Source organism: Pinus tabuliformis, chromosome 5_2 (genome assembly GCF_031772625.1).
Source record: "Pinus tabuliformis cultivar Carrire ecotype Pingquan chromosome 5_2, CPIR1, whole genome shotgun sequence".
NCBI lineage: Eukaryota > Viridiplantae > Streptophyta > Pinopsida > Pinales > Pinaceae > Pinus > Pinus tabuliformis.
Window position 1 is genome coordinate 793,019,255 of NC_142306.1, and position 20,000 is coordinate 793,039,254.

The following is a 20,000-nucleotide window of genomic DNA, read 5'->3' on the forward strand; positions in this document are numbered from 1 at the left end:
TTTGTACATACGGATCATGCTGCAATTAGATATTTAATGAATAAACCAGATGTGAATGCTCGTATTATTAGATGGTTACTTTTGTTGCAACAGTTTGATTTGACTATCGTTGACAAACCAGGTAAAGAAAATGTTGTTGCTGACTTTTTGTCTAGATCAGATTTACCTGCAGGTGAGGATGGAACAGTGGATGACCAGATGCCAGATGAACATCTGTTTGCTATCTCAGTACTCTCTCCATGGTTTGCTGATATAGCAAACTACCTTGTCTCAGCACAGTTCCATCCGCACCTAGCCTCAAGAGAGAAGAGCAGAATCGTAAGGAAGAGTGCCTCATTCACTTGGATCGGGGGCAACCTGTTCAAGCTTGGCCCCGATCAGATCTTAAGGCGTTGTGTAAGGGAGGAGGAAGTCTTTGATATCCTCCTAACCTGTCATGACGGGCCTTGTGGAGGACATTTTACAGCCAAAAGGACTGCCTTCAAAATTCTACAGGCAGGCTACTATTGGCCCACGCTTCATCAAGATGTCAGAAGGTATATCAGCCAATGTGACCGATGCCAAAGGATGGGGAAACCGACTCCAAGGGACGAAATGCCTCTCCAACCTCAAGTGACTCTTGAGCCATTTGAGAAGTGGGGTATGGATTTTTTGGGTCCAATCAATCCTCCTTCGAGGCAAAGGTCTTACATCATTGTGTGCACAGACTACCTGACAAAGTGGGCAGAAACCAAGGCAATCAAAGCAGCGACAGAAGAAAAGGTGGCCGAGTTCTTAAGAGAAAACATCTTCTACAAATTTGGCTACCCAAGAGAGCTAGTCACCGATCAAGGAAGCCAGTTCACCTCCAACTTAATTGAAGACCTACTCGCTCATCACAAAATCAAGCATAGGACTTCCACCCCCTATCATCCTCAAGCAAATGGGCAGGTGGAAGTCACCAATAGAGCATTGGAAGGGATCTTGACTAAGGTGGTGAGCAGCAGTAGAAAAGATTGGGCAGATCGCCTGGTTGAGGCCACGTGGGCTTACAACACCACTTGGAATACCACAACCGGCTTCACACCTTATGAGCTGGTCTATGGGAAGAGAGCTTTGCTGTCAATTGAGTTCGAGTACAACACCTTGAGGATGGCAGCTCAGCTGGACCTGGATCTCAGCCATGCCCAACAAGAAAGGTTATTGCAGCTGAATGGATTGGACGAGCACCGAATGCAGGCCCTTCTTCACTCAGAAGTGGTTCAACTTCAGAAGAAGGTATGGCATGACCAACACCTCAATGACAAGCAATTTCAGTCGGGAGATTGGGCACTGTTGTACGATTCCAGGAATAAGGATTTCAAGGGGAAGCTGAGAACCAGATGGCTGGGACCATATGCAGTGGAAAAATGTAATGACAATGGGTCTGTTCTTATTCGGACCATTGATGAGGAGGCCATCCCCATGCTCGTCAATGGGCATCGACTAAGGATCTACAGAAAACCTCTTTCAACGCAAGAATTCATCAAAACTGTGGAAAAATCAGTGCTGGTCATAGAAAAGGGTTCTGCCTCTGTTTTGGGCATACCATGAACATCTCATTAAAAAAAAAAAAAAATGTATATAATAAAGATCCTTGGGAGAAAACCTCTCTGAGGCGCTCAAGGCAGATGGTAGGGGTGAAAACCTCATTGAGGCATCCCTGCTGTCTTTCTGAAAATGTTTGAAAAAAGACCCTTGGGTGAAAACCTCTCTGAGGCGCTCAAGGCAGATGATAAGGGTGAAAACCTCATGGAGGCGCCCCTGCTGTCTTTCAAAAAAAAAAAAAAAAAGAGAAAAGAAAAAAAAAAAAAAAAACGAACAAAGAAACAGGGAAAACAGGTTTGAGATTTGACAACTCATGCAGCTTGTAAGTATTCCATGTAGGAAAAGAGGTCCCTCAACTCAAGGACAAGGGTCCCTACTATGCTACCAGGTGACCTCACCAGCACTCCCTCTAGAAACACTCATCTCTTCCAAGGTTTGGGCATGATTTGATCACAGTTTAGCCTTCTACAGGAAGCTACAGGACTTTCTACAGGAAGTTCTGTATTTCTACAGGAAACTTCCTGTAGAATCTTTGGACGGCCCAGGACCGACTGTGTGGGAGGATTCGAAGCTGAGGTCCAATACGGAGGCATGCAAGCCAATGTTTTTCTCCATCACCCACTGCTGTCGCCTCCTTCTACCACCCCTGTTGCCATGCAATGGAAATACCTGCACAGTCAAATCAGAACGTTGAATTCTCAGAGGAAGCAATTCTCAAATGGAATAAAGGATGCAGAGACCCCATGCGCTACTTATCAAAGCCATCCGAGGACCCTACGACCGTGACTGTGATGCCACCATCTCCACCGTTTCGGCATGCACCCAAGGAGGAGAAACGGATACATGATATCCTACAGGAATCCTGTAGCAGTTCATCCAGCTAGAGCGTACACCATCAAGGCACCTGCAACACATAGAGCAGGCACATGCACCATCCGCAGCCAGGTAATAAGTTTCGTAACCAGCAGTAGTCGGCAAGGAGGAACCCCCGTGCCTGTGCATGAAGCAGCAGCAAGCGGATCCGTCACCCTCGTCCTGAAGCCTGAAAATAACGTCGCGGCCGCACAGGTAAGTGCCTCACCCTTTTTCGTCAAATTACATGAACAATGCTCTAAAATGTTTGCGAGTATGAAAATGAATGGGTTGAGCCAGTCGGATAGCCATTCAACTGGCCACCACGACCAGTCCGATGGTCTCGTCAGATTTGGAAACTGTTGGATGTGTCAAGCAAGACAGGAAATGGACACGTGGGAAGCATCCAGTCGGGGAGAAGCGACGATCTAATAGAAATGGCGGTGGTAGATATGCAGGGAATGATGCGGCGGTCAGGCAGACTTGCAGTGGAATGAATAGGTGACGTCGTCCAACGGTCCGACAGGGACAGCTCACCCTCGCGCCACGAGTTCCACAGGGATTCAAATCCACCGGCTAGATCGTGTATGGCACTCCACTCATTTATCATCCACCGCTTTGCAGTCGAGTAAGCGTTCAAATTTCCCTAAAGCCTGTTACTCTGAGTCCTCAGCTTGTTCAAACGTTTGGTGGTTGCACAGAAGGCCCAGAACCACTAACGCGCTCTCCAGAACCCGTGCGCGGCTTCTACAGGAAGCTGCGCTACAGGAAGCTCACCGCTACGGAGGAAATCAATCTATTCATGTCAAAGGTGGCGAATTGGAAGAGGTAAGCCTGAACCTGGTACTCCCATGCAATTGGTTTGAAGGGTGGCGAAGTCGACGTCCTAAAAAAGTAAAACTACAGTCTGGGCATAAATTTGCAAGCATCGTCTTCCTTTTGCATGAGAATTGTCGTCGTAGTGTATATGCGGGGTTTTCTACAGGATTTGGTTCGTAATTGAGCCCCTGTCAAGGCTCACCTGTAGATAGCCGAGAATTCACGAACCGTGTGCTTGACAGAGGCGTAATTCTGCGCTCTGTCTAAAGAAATCCCAAAGGCCCATCTTTTGATACACGCCAGCCACCTCCGGCTAACACAGCAAGCTTTCACCATGCTGGGTGGGTTCATTAGGAAGGAACAGACAGACTCAAAGAAGCTACGGGAAAACCCTGAGGTGGTAGAACTGTTTTCTCGTGCACGAGGGATGACGTTCTGCGACAAGCTACAAGGTTACGATGACGAGGTGGCAGAGGAATTCCTGCGAGCTTTGAAGCCAAAATCAAAAACACTGGCCGTCGTCAATTTCAGGGGTTTGAATCTCAGACTCACCCCACAGTTCATCAGTAGAGTCACTGATCTCCCAATGGGGGTACCATGGGATACGGAGGAGAGAAAACTAGGCCAGAAGGCTAAAAAGGAGTTCTTTCTACCGGAGGAGCAATTCTCAGAGGATAAGAATAGGGTTCGCAGAGCTAGCCTACAGCCGCTCTGGAGTGAGGTCAGCCTCCAAATTATGAAATATATCAAGTGTGAAGGACGATTCAGTATCGTATATGGGTACCATTTCTGGCTGCTCATAGAACTTAGGCACCAAATGGACCTACCTGCAGAAAACAAGCTAAGTATTCCTTACTTCCTCCTGCAGTCCATGACTGAATGTGCCACCAAATTACGAGAGGGCACGCCAGACCAGGTAGCCCATCATGGGCTCATTAAGCTCCTCGTGGAGGATGCACTCCACACATTCACCGTCCCTCTCTCGTGGGAAGCCTTCCGAAATTTGACTAAGGATGGCGACATCAAAATATTGACTGAGGAGCTCACCTCCTCCAGCAATAAGGAGAAGGAGCCAATACACACAGAGAAGAAAGGGAAAGGCCAAGAAACCACAGCCGAAGCACCGAAGAAAGAACAAAAGGGGAAACAAGAGAAACACCAGGTTGCCGAAAAAGAGGATGACAAACCCACATTGACACCCAGGGAGAAAAGGTTACAGAGTAGGGTGGAAAGGACTGAACAAGTCCACGTCAGTGAAGGCACCTCGAAAGTAGCCTCAGCAAAGTCAAAAGACAAAGCACCCTCAGCCAAACAGGCTAAAACGGTGCCACCTGTTTCTACAGGAAAATCAAAAACGGCTTCTACAGGAAGCCAGAAATCAGCCGCTACAGGGCTTTCTACAGGAAGTCCTGAGAAAGGAAAACCAAAGGAGAAGATAGCCGAAATCCTTGCAAGGTAGGCAACAGCCGTGCTGGCCACCCTTAGTACCCCTCCCAAGCCGAAGGAAAAACGAAACAGGGAGATCCCTCTGTATTTCAAAGCAAGGAGAAGTGTGAGAATCAAAACAGGTAGGCCCCAACCTCCATCCAGCAGCCCAATTACCATAGAAGACACCCCTACCTCGCCAAGGGAGAGGTCCCCCTCAAAAATATCAGTCACTTATGAGCGGGGGAGCCCGAAGACAACTGCTTGGAAGGAGAGAATGGACAGGTTGGCTTCAAAAACCCCGCTACAGGATGTTGAGGCCGTTCTACAGGAAACATTGGCCCGGCTCAAGGAGACCGAGAGAATGGAGGGAGAGGCAGCCACATCACCACTTAGGGAAGACGGAGTAGAGCCACCGAGGGAAGAAGAGGAAGAGCATATTCCGGAACCTAGTCCCCAGCCAAGCTTGAGCTCGTATTATAACTTTTTGGAGGCTGGAAAAATTATTCCACAGAAATTCACAGTGCCGCTTTTCTTTGTGTTGGAGGAAGAAAGAGTGAGAACCCACACGTGGATGAAGATAGCTAAATCTAAAGGAGTGGCAGATATAGGCCCCTTGGAGGAACAACTCAAGGAGGCATGAAGAGAATTAGCTATGGCCAAACACGTGGCAAACTGCCAGCGGGTATTCCTACAGGAAGAGAATGAGAAACTCAAATTGCAGCTACAGGAACTGAGGAAAGAAAGGGGCACATCATCAGGGGACACTACAGCAGAACCTCAAGGCAAAGAAGGACTGCAAGTTGGTCTTGGGGAGCTAACCTCGCATCTACAGGAAAGGGAACTGCAAGCACAAATCGAGATACAAGCTCTCAAATAGTAGTTGCAGCAAAAAGAGGCACAACTGGCCTGCATGGCCAGTTGGGCCATGGATGCTCTACAATGTAGACAACAGGCCAAATCTTATGGCCTATACCTACGGGACCAGTGGATGCAATTCCAAATTAATGCATTGGCACAGAGGGGTATGTCCCAAATCCAAGACCCCCAGCAATTCACAGAGTTATGCAATAGCAGTTCATCAGAGGACAAGGCCAAACTATCGGAGTTCTATCTCCATAATTTGGCCCTTCCTAATGTAACTTCATGGGATCCCAACACAGTCGTAGGAGATATGCAGTTGATGGCATTTGCCTCATGGTTGAACCATGAAGAAAAGAGAGCAGCAGAAGTCAAAGAGGTCATGAACCGAGAGTTACATGAGCCACTACTGATTAGAGCAGAGCCAGGGGATCCCACTGCATTGATATCGGCCCACCAACACTTAGCCACCAACCCTCAAGCTTTATTGAAATAAATGGATCAGCAGGCTTAGGCTATAGCACATTTCGAGGATATGGAGCGACTATTAGGGGACAACTGTGTTCATGCTTGCACCCGCCGATGGAACACATTGTCCCACAGCCTCAAAATCAGGGAATATCACACTCCAACTCGAATGAGGGAAGCTCTAGTACGGGTGCCCCTCTATAAGAAGTCCATACAGAACCTCCAAGCCAGCTGGATTGGCCTCAAGCTAAGCCCACCTTTGCTTTTAGGATTGATGGAAGGCAGCAGAGAAAGAGACAAGCATAAGCAGTGGGAAGAGGTGGAAAGGAAGGCTGGGTTCCATGCCAGTGAGGAGGATACCACTTCAGAAGCCTGGGATGTGAGAGTGGCGGCGAAAGCAATGAGAGACGAGGAGCTGTATTAGTTGCTCAGGGATGAGCAATCATTTTAGTTCGGGGGTGATGATGAGCCCCAAATTTGGTAACATTTTGGGCTCATTTGGCCTAACTACCCTTGCTCAATCCTTGTTTTTTCATAACTTATGCATCATTTTTTAGTATGTTTATGTCATTTGTACGAATAAGGGCAGTCATTATTCCTAGGTGGCTAAACGTGCTCATTTCAGGTTTTTTTGACACATGTTGGAGCAAAACCGAGCAGATAAGGGCTAGGAGACAGCCAAGATGGGGTTGAGGATTCGTAGGAGGGTTGTCCACGGCATTAAATAGCCTTCCTCGGGATCTTCACCCCCAACTCTGAGCTCCAAAAGCCACCACAACCGGATCTAGAAGGCAGCCAAACGGATTTTGAGGAAGCAGTTGTTCACTCCCAGTTTGGTCAGCCAAGTCCCATAGATTTAGGAGGCCAGCTTGGGGCCTCGTGATGTATAAATGATAAGGCTTCAGCCTTCAAAAAGGACTTTTGAAACACTGTTGCACATTCTGCACTACGAGCTGCCAGCTCCGTTTTTGCTCTTTTGTAGCCATCATTGGCATACCTCAAAATTTCCAGAAAAGGGTTGCCTGCACTCTCATTTTCACCTCTTTCTAGGGGTTGGAATTGCAGACAGTGCTACCCACCAAAAACATTGGTTTGCGTACTCATGCAATCTTTGGTGCAATATTTTCATTTGTAGAAGTTATCCATGTGCTCAGACCTCTTGGAATGTTCCTTTGCTTCAGTACCATACATGGTTCTCTTTAGAAATAACATTGCTGTTCATTGGTTTCATTTAGGATAGATTAGGAATATTTTGATTATGTGCAGGACGTGGATGATTTGGTTCAGTTTACACTGTGCAGTGCAACTCCATCACTCTCTCGTCCTTCTAATCTTCGTCCAGGCCAACTTCTCATCTCCAAATTAGACCCCTCGTCTCACAACTACTCTACTGCCCACGTCATCCTACCTTTTCGACCTCCATTCCCTCTGCCCTCTTTAAGACAAACTAGCTTTACACACCCTCTCATCACCTCATCTCTCTGTCACTAAGTCATTCCAAACCCCTCTCCTACCTCCCTATCCATCCATGCAGCCTCTTCCACTCACCCATCATCCAAAATCCAATCGTAGAACATCCTGTAGGAATTACTGAACATCTTGTAGAAATTCTGAAACATCCTGTAGAACCCCTGCAGACTTCCTGTAGAAGCTCATAAACACAGTTTCTTGACAGCCAAACTTTGTGAAACTCTCTGGAAGGATGTTAGGGACTCCTTAGACCCTCTCTGAACCTTCCCGACCTCTTCCAAGCATTTCTCCTCTGTGATCCGCCTCTGCACAGTAAAAATCCAGTTACAAGCACATGCATGATAATTCTAAATAACTCATTCAAAAATACAAAAAGATGTTTTCTTTAGGTAGAAGTAGTCTAGACACATGCATCTCACCTTCATAGAAGTAATGGCATCTCCTTCGGTATTTTGCATTCCCATCTTTGCATCAGTAGGACTAGCTGGTAGAATTAGGGTTTGCTAGGGTTTGCGTTTCTTGTTGGCTTTCAGTTCCTTTCTGCAAGTGGATTAGCTTCCTTTGAGTTAGCTTTCGTCCATCAGTTAAAAAGCTTCTTCTAAGAGCTCATAGAAGTTGGCTTGAGCCCCTAGCGGACTTGTGCCAGCTGACCAAGTGACAGCTGCGGCAAGAGCTAGTACTTGTGCATACAACACCGTCGCTTCCAAGTTTGTTACGAACTACCGGGTTGATAAAATTAAAGAAGGAAGCTCCAGGAGTTGTAGCATTATTGCTACAATACTAGAGGCCACCAGTAGCATCCTCAAAGACGCTCATGGGGGCACTGCGGGAGGTCATTATGTAGGGAGAGAAACCATGCAAAAGATTCTCCGCGCAGGGTTGTGATGGCAAACCCTTCAATAGGATTCAAAAGAACATTGCAAGCTATGCGATGTATGTCAAATAATGGGTAAGCCATTGCGGAGGGACAAGATGCCTTTGAATTCGCAAATGACGTTGCAGCCCTTTGAAAAGTGGTCAATCAACTTTGTAGCACCTATCAAACCTCAAGGAAAGACAAGCGCGAGATATATTATTACTGCGACAGAGTACCAAACGCATTGGGTAGAAGCGCAACCGGTAAAAGATTAAAGGGCCGTGACGGCCATGAAGTTTTTGTTTGAACACGTACTGATGCGATTCGAATGTCTAAAGATCTTGATGAGTGATCATGGTACGCATTTCTTGAACGAGACAATGAGTGTGCTGATGGAAGAGTTTCAGGTGTATCATCAAAAAAGCACACCGTATCACTCGCAAGCTAACGGGATAGTAGAAGCATTTAAAAAAGTACTGCAGACTGCGCTGACCAAGGTGCAATGTGCAATGAGGTGACTAGGACCTGCACGTACCTGCAGTATTATGGGCTTATAGGATGACAGGTAAGAAACTGACGGGACAGACCTTGTTTAGGCTTGTCTATGGAGTAGAAGTCATAATGTCGATGGAATACATCATGCCTAGTTTGCGCATTGCAATGCTCACAGGTATGACAGACCACGAAGCCCTGGAGGAGAGGCTCGCGACACTGGAAGAGCTCGAAGAAGAACGGGTTTTGGCTAGATTCCACCAATAGGTACAAAAGTAGCACAAAAAGGGTTGGCATGATCGACATATCAAGTTGCGCGCCTTTAAGGTGAATGATTTAGTGTTGTTATATAAATTCCCAAGGAAGCTCAGAATGCATTGGATGGGACCGTATGTTATTAAGGAAATCACAGATGGTGGCGTGGTGTAGTTGGTGAAGTTAAATGGCAAACTCTTCCCAGGAAAAGTAAATGGTAGTCATTTGAAGACATACATAGGTGGCCCAACCATCTGACTAGCCACAGGAAGCACAGTCTTAGCGCTCCAAGTAGCTGAGAGGAGGTGCGGGACTATAAAATACTCTTCCCAAGAGTTGCACAATGATAGGACTGGCGCAGTAGCGAAGTATCACAGGGTCCATGACAACGCAAGGGTAGTTGCACTACCACACGAGTTCGCTGGAAAGTGACTGTTACAATCACTACTCATGATGTGATGCTTGGTTTGAGACCAAATGGACTGGGTGGCAAGCATTTAATGTTATGAAACCAGCTCAAGAAAAGATAGAAAATATAGATCAACGCCTTAGAATTTAGCCTCTTCGAGGGGGAAACCTCCTTTACATTACATAAATGAACAATTCTTGGATGACACAAATGACAAAACCTCCTTTCTATATATAGGAGTCTAAGGAGTCACAATATAATCCAGCCGACCTAATAATAATAATATAAAGCCACAAAAATAACAATAGAGGGATTCTATGGGGCACATAAATAACAACATGGGAGTAATAGGGGCACAACAATATAAATAAGGGTAATAACTACAATAGTAATGGGGTAATCACTAGTATTATAGGGACCCAACATGCCCCTCTCCTTCAAAAAAGTGTTGTCCTCAACGCTTGAGTAGTTCTAGATACTTCTGCATAAAATTCTCATCCTCCCATGTGGAATCTTCAGCGGATAAGTTCTTCCACTTGATAAGATACTCTGATATTGATCGATTTTGTAGCTATCGAGTTCTTGTTTCTATGACTGCTTCCGGTTCCAATATAATTTTTCCTTCCTCGTCAAGTTTTGGCAATATTGTTTGAACTGGGAGCTTGTCGCCTATAACCTTCTTTAAACATGAAACATGGAAAACTGGGTGCAATCGAGAAGCTATAGGAAGCTCCAATTTGTATGCCATAGTACCAATCTTTTGCAACACCTTGTATGGACCATAATACTTTGGTGATAATTTATTATCCTTCTTAGCTTGCTTTAGGGAAATTTGCTTATATGGTTGTAGCCGTAGGAATACCCAATCACCTACATCAAAACTTCTTTCACTGCGATGTTGATCTGCATGTTGTTTCATTCTATTTTGTGCTAACACAAGGTTATCCTTTAAGAGTTGGAGGACTTGTTGTTGATGTTCGATGTGATGTTCCACTGCCTGAACCTTAGAATTTTCTCTTAAATATGATGTGATGGATGGTGTTTGATACCCATAAAGTGCCATAAATGGGGTCATTTTTGTTGCTATATGGAAGGAAGTGTTATACCACCATTCAGCCAGAGGCAACCATTTGACCCATTGTGTCTGTTTATCAGATACAAAGCAACGAAGATATCCTTCCAAACATTTGTTTACTATCTCAGTTTACCCATCAGATTGAGGATGATAAGATGAGCTATGAGCTAACTGAGTACCAAGACAAGAAAATAATTCTGTCCAAAAATTTCCAGTGAAAATGGGATCTTTGTCACTTACAATAATCTTTGGGTTTCCATGTAGCTTTTGAATTGTTTCCATAAATGCAGTAGAAACTGTACTGGCTTTAAATGGATGTGATAATGCACAAAAGTGTGCATACTTGGTAAGTCTGTCAACTACCACCATGATGACACTCTTTCCCTCAGACTTGGGTAAACCTGTGATAAAATCCATTGAAACCTCCTCCCAAAGTTGGCTTGGAATGGATAAAGGTTGTAATAGACCCGATGTCTTAATTGTTTCAACTTTATTTTGTTGGCAAACCAAACATTCTGCCACAAACTTTTGAATATCTGATTTAAGGCCATCCCAAAAAAATCCTTCTTAACCCTGTGGTAAGTTTTTAAAAATCCTGAGTGCCCTCCTAAGGGAGAAGTGTGCAATTCCATAAGAATCTTTTGTTTTAGCTGGGAATTCTTACAGAGGTATAAGCGATCTTTGTACCATAATGAATCATTTTTCCAGCTAAATGTATCAGACGTACTGGAATCTTGTTGTAGCTTTCGAATAAGTGCCCACACTTCTTCATCATTCTTCCATTCCTACCTTGCTTCGTTTATCCAATCTGGTTGGATAATAGAAATGGCACACAACAATGCTTCCACATCCTCATCCTTTCTTGAGAGTGCATCTGCCACCACATTTTGCTTCCCTTTTTTGTAGATGATTTCAAAGTCATAACCCAACATCTTTGTGACCCACTTTTGTTGCTCTTCAGAGGATAATCTTTGTTCTAAAAAGTATTTAAGGCTATCATGATCCGTTTTTACCTTGAAGTGTCTTCCCATTAGGTAGGGTTGCCATTTCTTAAGTGCATGGAGTATTGCCAACATTTCCTTCTCATAAATAGCTTTGCTTAAAAACTTTCCCTTGATTGGATGACTTTCAAAAGCAATGGGTCTTTCATCTTGCATTAGAACAACACCAATTCCATTTCCTGAAGCATCACATTCCACAATAAAAGTTTTTGTGAAGTCCGGTGTAGCTAAGACCCGTGCTTGGCACATTGCCTCTTTAAGATGTTCAAAGGCCTTTGTTGCTTCTGGAGTCCATGAAAATGCATCTTTCTTCAATAATGTTGTTAGAGGTGCTGCTATTCTCCCATAATTCTTAACAAACTTGCGATAATACCCTATCAACCCAAGAAATCCTCGCAGATGCTTTATGGATGTGGGGATTTTCCATTCCTTAATGGCTTTAATTTTGCTAGGGTCTACCTTAACTCCTTCATGAGATACAATATGACCCAAATATTCCACCTCCTGGACTCCAAAGAAACATTTGGATCTTTTTGCATATAATTGTTTCTCCTCCAATAATTGTAGCACCCTGTCAACATGTTCAACATGATCCTTCCAAGACTTGCCGTAGATTAGTATATCATCAAAAAATACTAACACAAATTTTCTAAGGAATGGTTTGAAAATTGAATTCATCAAACCTTGAAATGTTGAAGGTGCATTAGTAAGGCCAAAAGGCATGACCAAAAATTCATAATGACCCTCATGAGCTCTAAATGCCGTTTTCGGAATGTCTTCAATCTTCATCCTGATTTGATGATATCCCGAACGAAGATCCAACTTGGTGAAGTAAATTGATCCATGCAATTCATCTAGTAATTCATCAATGACAGGAATGGGGAACTTATCTTTAATAGTGAGCTTGTTGAGCTCCCTATAATCCGGACACATGCGCCATGATCCATCTTTCTTGTGCACCAATACTACTGGAGCAGAGAAAGAACTTTGACTTGGTTGAATTATACCAACCTCTAGCATTTCTGCAACCATACGTTCAATTTCACTTTTTTGGACATAGGGATATCTGTACGGCCTGATGTTTGGAGGAACACTTCCTAGAATCAGATGAATAGCATGATCATGATCACGCATAGGTGGGATACCTTTGGGAGTCTCAAATACCTTGGAATGATTGTCTAGGACTTTTTGGAGATCTGGAGATATAGATGATTCCGATGTGGAAACATCTAGCGAACATAATTGTGCAATTACACCTCTTTGCTCCTTTTTTAGAAGCTTTGTCATACCATTAGAGCTGATTATCTTTCCTAGTTTCCCTACAATGCCCCTTAATTCAACTTCCTTTCCTTCCGTAGAAAATTTGATGAAAAGTTCTTGAAAATTAAAAGCTATTGTACCCAAGGATTGTAGCCATTGGACTCCTAGTACAACATCAGCACCTCCCATTGGAATGGAAAGCATTGGGCTAGTCAATACATATTCTCCCATGGATAGCTTGATATTATGGCATCTTCCAGAGCAATTTATTGTTCCTCCATTTGCAATCATCACTTGACACTCTGGTGCTGGATATAGGAAGCAATTCAATTCTTTTGCTACCCTACAATGAATAAAATTGTGGGTGCTTCCTGAATCAATCAACACTATTACCTTTCTCTTCTTGATTTGTCCTTCTATCTTGATGGTTTGAGGAGTGGTAATTCCCGCCAATGCATTACAAGATATGGTCGGATTTATTTGTTCTTCATCTAGGCTTTGTTCCTGGAGTATATCTTCTTCTTTTGACCTTTCTTGCTCCTTTTCTTCTTCCTCTTCACAATCTATGTAGAATAATTTCTTCTCAGCACACTTATGACCTTTAATGTATTTTCTATCACAACTGTAACAAAGCCCTTTTGCTCTTTTTTCTTCCAATTGTTGTGGTGTCAACGCTATAGGTTGTGGAAGACTAGGGGCAACAACACTTCCGTCTTTATAGTTGTGAGTGGTATGCTTCCTGGTTGCCATAATTTTGCTTTCCATTTTTCTTGCTAACCTAAATGCCTTCTCTAATGAATCATGTTCCCAAAGGTGAACATCATGTTGCATATTATCCTTTAAAGACCCTATGAGCACATCAATCCTATGCTCCTCTGGAATATCTTTTACCCTTATGTTCAATTTTTGGAACTCCTCAATGTGCTCCATTACTGAACCCTTTTGTTTGAGACTTGTCAATTGGCTAAAAAAAGTGTTGCTTTTTGTATCTTCATAATGTGCTATCAATTCTTCCGTAAAAATTGCCCAAGTGATAAATTTTTTACAAGAGCGAAGCCATTGATACCATACAAAATGATTTGGTTCCAAATATACAGTTGCCATACGTACCTTTTGTGTGTTTTGCACATTATTGAAATCGAAGAACTGCTCCATTTGTAATATCCATGTGGTGGGATCCTTGCCATCAAACTTCCTCATATCGATTTTTGGAATATGGTGGGTCTTAGATCCAACATTAGAGTCTATGAAATCATGATTAACATTACTTTTATTCACATCATGAGTTTCCTTTACAACCTTTTCACCATTAGTAAGTATTTCTTGTAGAAAATTTGTCAAATCTGTCTTCAAATCTGCCTTCAAATCTGCCATTTCTCTCTTCAAATCTGTCTTCGAATCATCCATATTAGCTTCCATGCCCTTTATCTTAGATTCCACGCCATTTATCTTAGATTCCACACCATTTATCTTAGCTTCTGTTAGCTTTTGTGAGCGTGACATTTGTTGCACTTGTTCTTGTAATTTTGATATATCATGTAGCATTTCTTCCTCTTCTTCATGAGTCATGCTAGAGCTTTTTAGGTTCCTTACTAGGTGTTTGCATTTTCTTTCCTCGGGGCATCAGTTACCGATAATAATGCTTCACTATGCTGTTGTGGGGAAAAATGCCTATGTAGGACAATCCTATCCACCTAAGGTGTGACAGTGCCTTAGCAACAAACAGAGATAGCTATTCTGGTTTCTTCCTTTATGAAATGGAAAGAAGAGAGATCAATGGACTTACCGGTGTCTTCCGTTTGTCCCTCGATCTAGATCCTCTTCTCCTTTGGGTGTTCACAGCTACTTGCCTCCTCGCTCGTCCAAGAGAACAGCTACTTGATTCCTGCGAGATCATAAGAGAACAGCTACTTGCGACAAGAGAACAGCTACTTGAGACAAGAGAAGCACACAACACAAAGGCATATATTCATATTCATAAATGATTCAGGATTAGAAATAAATCAAATACACTAATGCAATCATACATCAAAGATACATCAGTATATAGGAGAAAACCAAGATAGCTTTATTGATAAATAACAAGGTTCAGGAAGAGATACAACCCAGAGGGCTCCAATCCAGCATCTCCTTCCCAGCAGAATGGAATTCCTATCTTCACCTCCCTTCAAAGCATTAAGCACCCAATGATTCCAGTCTCAAACCAGCAGCAATTCTTTGCAATAACAAAATTCCAGCCTCTAGATCTCATAGGGTAGAGATCCTTATATAGAGTTTTGGAGAGAGTATGAGTTAGCTTAATGTGTGACTAGTGTCCTCTCTAACTCCAGTTCTTCTTCAGTTCTTGAGTCCACTTGGAGATCCTGGCTTCCACTTGGAGTTTTAGAACCTCTTACTCATTACTAGGCGAATTCCTTGATCCAAGTGTCATTTTGGAAGCTTCCTGGGCACTGACACATTGAGGAACGAGACTTCCACTTGTCAAATCTCGCTCAGCGCAGGTAGCCTTTGCTGGAGTTGACATTTAGCGCAGGTAGACCATGGATCAGTTGACATTCAGCGCAGATGCTCAGTGGAGCAGTTGACATGATCCAGAATTGACTTGTTTTTGAGTGTTTTTCAGTGGAGAACTTATTTGAATTGCTGTGGTTTGTTGGCCTTGTTCCTCTAGGGGTAGGAACAACATGTTTAGGGACTTTGGATCCTTTAGATTATTGACATTTCATGCTCAGTGATGCAAGGCACAAAAATGTCTATAACATATGCCCTTTGAATTCCGTTAAACCAAGCTTACACAAAAATTTAAAAAAAACTACACACCTTTTTTCACTTTATAGAAGCCTGATATTGAATCCGATGTATCTCTGTAATTTCGGATCATCTAGTTTTGAAATTGCGACCTGTAGTAGCCTTCTGCATCCTCTTTCCACTGCCACAAGTCTGACCCTAATTGGATTCTCCAATGAAGAGTTATGTGAAATCTCCCATAGTGACTTGCTTTTAGACTAGGTCAGTAGAGCGAACTTGTACGACATGACACGAGTCACTCTTTCACCCTTTGGATCTGAAACACGCACACAAGAAACCAAAGTTTGTCCTCTTTCTATACCTTCTTATGAAATTTCAATCCGATCCCCAGAGAGAAAGTTATGACGATTTTCCCTAGGTCACCTGTTTTGAATGTAATTTAGGAGTCTGCAAAAAGACCAACTTCCTCAGATCATATCTCCGCAAATATCACTCAAAAAGCTCTGAAATTTGGACCCAAGGTTCAGCTCGATTTCTTCTCAAATGGGTTTTTTTGCGACTTCTGAAACGTCACCAAAAAATGTTATAGTGAAAATGCCACGATGACCTGTTTGGAGCAGCGAAACCCTAGAATCCAAAGCTCTGATACCAAATGTTATAAAACCAGCTCAAGAAAAGATAGAAAAGATAGATCAACGCCTTAGAATTCAGCCTCTTCGAGGGAGAAACCTCCTTTACATTATATAAATGAAAAATTCTTGGATGATAGAAATGACAAAACCTCCTTTCTATATATAGGAGTCTAAGGAGTCACAATATAATCTAGCCGACCTAACAATAATAATATAAAGCCACAAAAATAACAATAGAGGGATTCTATGGGGCACAGAAATAACAACATGGGGGTAATAGGGGCACAACAATATAAATAAGGGGTATAACTACAATAGTAATGGGGTAATCACTAGTATTATAGGGACCCAACATTTAAGGTGAACTTTATGGGCTATATTCTTAAAAATCTACCGCCAACAGAGCATTAATGGACCAAATGAGGGAGGAACGGTCAAATTCGAATTCAAGAGGTGCTATAAATTACAAAGGGTTGTCCAACAAACAACACTTGGAAATTTGAGAACTGAGTTGTTGTGCGTCTAGACACTCATGAACCCAGACTTCCTTGATCTTTTGAACTCGAAGTCATTGTTTGACCACTTACCCGAGCCGTTGAGAGAATTATGGAATAGCAGTATGGCAGCACCTAAGTAAGCCATTGATACCAGAGTAATGACCGCTGAGGAGGCCGCATAGGCCATGATGGAAGTGGAAGCCCCAGAAAGTGCTAGGATAGTCGTAGAAATCCCTAAATCACCGCACACACTGAGACCCAAGAAAGACAAGCAGCCAATGGTACTGGTGCGTGTGTCCCCTAGGAATCCGTTAACGACTAGGCTCACCATCGAAGAAAAGGGGAAGGTGATCAATTTGTAAGCTGATGAGGAGGAAGAATTTAAAGAAATCTTAGTAAAGGAGGAGGAGGATGTAGAAGTGGAGGTGGAAACCTAGGGTGTGGACCCTCTAACCAGGCTTCCCACGTATGTTCCTCTGCGGAAGGGAAAAGCAAGGCTGCCCAAAGACCTAGATGAGAGAAAAAGCTCTATGCAAACTCCACTGCTCCCTGAAGACATCATCTTTGAAGGAGCACACCTGGGACGAGTGCCAATTCTAAAATTTGAAGATTAGGATCTCATAGACCATGAGAAGTTCCCACATTTGACAACCACGCAGCTAATGCACCAGAAGAAAAGATACGACTGGAGTCATAGAGTTGGAGCTGCGCTAGTGGCTAAGAAGTGTAGAAAAGGCAGGCCTATTAAACCTTCTCTGGGTGTTGCATTACCATCACGCCCTAGTGACTATTTTTGTCATCAAGTAGTTGCTCCACCTAGTACATGATGGGTGCTTGTGGCTGGAGTAGCCCACCCCCATCATGGACCATCTAATTCACAGAATTACCCAGCTCCCTTGCAAAGGTGAGGACGCAACGAACATCTCAGAGGGTAAGAGTGATGATTTGGCCATTGCAAAGGCCATGAAGAAGAAGTTCAAACTGGAGAAGAAGAAGAGAGGGTAAGTGATTTGGAGCATCAACAACATTACGGTCAAAGTCACGATGCAAATATTGGTTGAAAAGGTTATGCAGAAGTGTCACGCGAATGAGGTGCCCACACTAGTGGTTGCACTTGCTGCGCAATGTGCAGAAGGGGTCCAGTTTAATTGGGCAGACTAGTGCAGAGATTTCCTAGAGAACTGCCGGGAGGCACAAGAGCATGGGAAGATAGCCAGTTCCCAACGATTGTGTAGGATCTTCAAGAGGCAACTAAGTACGCTTCAATTTGGGCAACTAGAGATGCACAGAGAATTAGGGACAATAAGATATTTTAGGTGTTCATGGAGATGAACATCAGAATGGGGATTAATCGCAAGCCGCGGTTATCGCTCACTGTCTACAATAGTCTGCAAAGTTTTGTGAAGTTCAAGGAAGACTTCCACCACATATACATCAGGGCATGCAAGGACCCCACAAAGACATGTCATGAGCTCCCTTATCTGGCGATGGATGATGTCGTATTCATCGTCCTTGAGTTGTGGTTGCCAAAGTGGCGTGCTCCAACTAGATCCATGGTGGAAGTAGAGAAATCCGTTGCAGAGAGTAAAAAGGAGGAGGAAAAACTATGGATGGCGTAGTTGGCAGAGAAGCATTGGAACGAAGCAGTAGTAGCAAAGTCCAACGCAGCGCGGGACACTACGAAGGTAGTAGAAGAGAAGCAGAAGGTAGCTAAGGAAGAGCACAGAGGAGAAAAGTCACCTTTGCCCGAACAGGAAATAGATACAAAGCAAGGTGGCGCGGACCTGCAAGCAGCGTCAACACAGTTGAAACGATAGCGCCCAAGAGAGAAGGTATGGTCGCGGAAGAAGTCGAAGGCTTCAAAAATTTCTTTCAACCCAATCACCCTCACTAAGGGGGATCTCCATCACATTGGGGAGACGGTGGGGACGTCACCATGGAGTCCCTCCAGTAGTTCACGGAGGAACACTAGATGGTGTTGGGGGCTCTCCGAGCATAGATACAGGAGTTGCAGGTGCGCACTCCACAGGCTGGTACTGTGTCAACGAGCCTCGCAGTAGGCACGACCGCGACTGAGGAAATGTTGCGCGCTTGCATGACCAACACTATCGTGCTACTAAAGGGATCATTTGTGACAAAAAATGAGGCTGATATCCCTATGGTCAGTGGGCTAAAGGCCCAGGGAGGGCAGCACGCTCCAAGTCATGGACAAGCAGCACATAAACATCGAACACTTGATCCTGTAGTGCAACGAGGTAGTGGTACAAAACTGAAAGCTAGTGTAGGTGGTTGAGGAAGCCTACCAGATTGTCCCAGAGTTGCCCATCCAAGTAGAGGAACCAGCGGAGGCGTGCATCCAAAAACTAGCAGCAGGGGTGCATGAGGAAAAGGATGAGATGGCCAAGGTTCAGCTGGAACTGAACCTTCATAAAGCCAAACTGCAGTTGAAGGCGCAACATTCAACTCCGCCCGAGGTGAAGGAACAATGCGCTAGCAATAGTAGAGGTCGACAGTGCAGTAAAAGACTACACAAAGTTGTTCGAGGAGTCATTCGAGGTTCTCACCACTCTGCAAGAGGACCCAAACATACAATGACTAGAAACATAGGCACGTGAGCTAAAGTTGAAGTATGATGAAGTAAAAGGGACTGCACAGATAGTTGGCCTTACATAGAGGCTCACACAGATGTAGCAGGTGAAAGCGCTCAAGGAGCAAGTGGATGCTACTTGACAGAAGGAAGTCATTTTGAAGGCACGCTTACAACCATGGATTGATGAGGAGTACATCATTACAGCCTCTAATGAAGCCAATATCATGTAGATGCAAGGAACATAGGAATAGTTTCAGGGAAGCAGTTTAGTGATAGCGATCTCTGAACAATGCGTCTAGGAAGTGTAGCAAGCAACCGCTCCGTGCGTTGTCAATCTTGCAGTGATCTAGGCAGACTTGGGAGGTCTTCACGCCAATATCTCCACACTGACAGAGTGACTCGAGGGTGAGTCACAATGTTTGTGTTGGGGGCCTGTTGGGCATGGGATCCTCCAAGTGAAGTTTTGGCGCTTAGAGCCTAGATTTTGGTCACAAATTGTGACTTTGATGTAAATACTCCTCATTTTTTGGGTGCAGAGCGCGTAGCTTGTAAAAGAGTCATAGGGTTGTCTGCCCTAAATTTTGTAATGTAATGTCGACTATAGAGATATACGCATGGTCTATGGACCATGGGATTGTATAAATAGAGCGAGGATCTAAGTTGTTAAGACATCAATCATTCATGACAAGGATGAAGAGTTGAGTAATATATGTAGTCTAAAGTC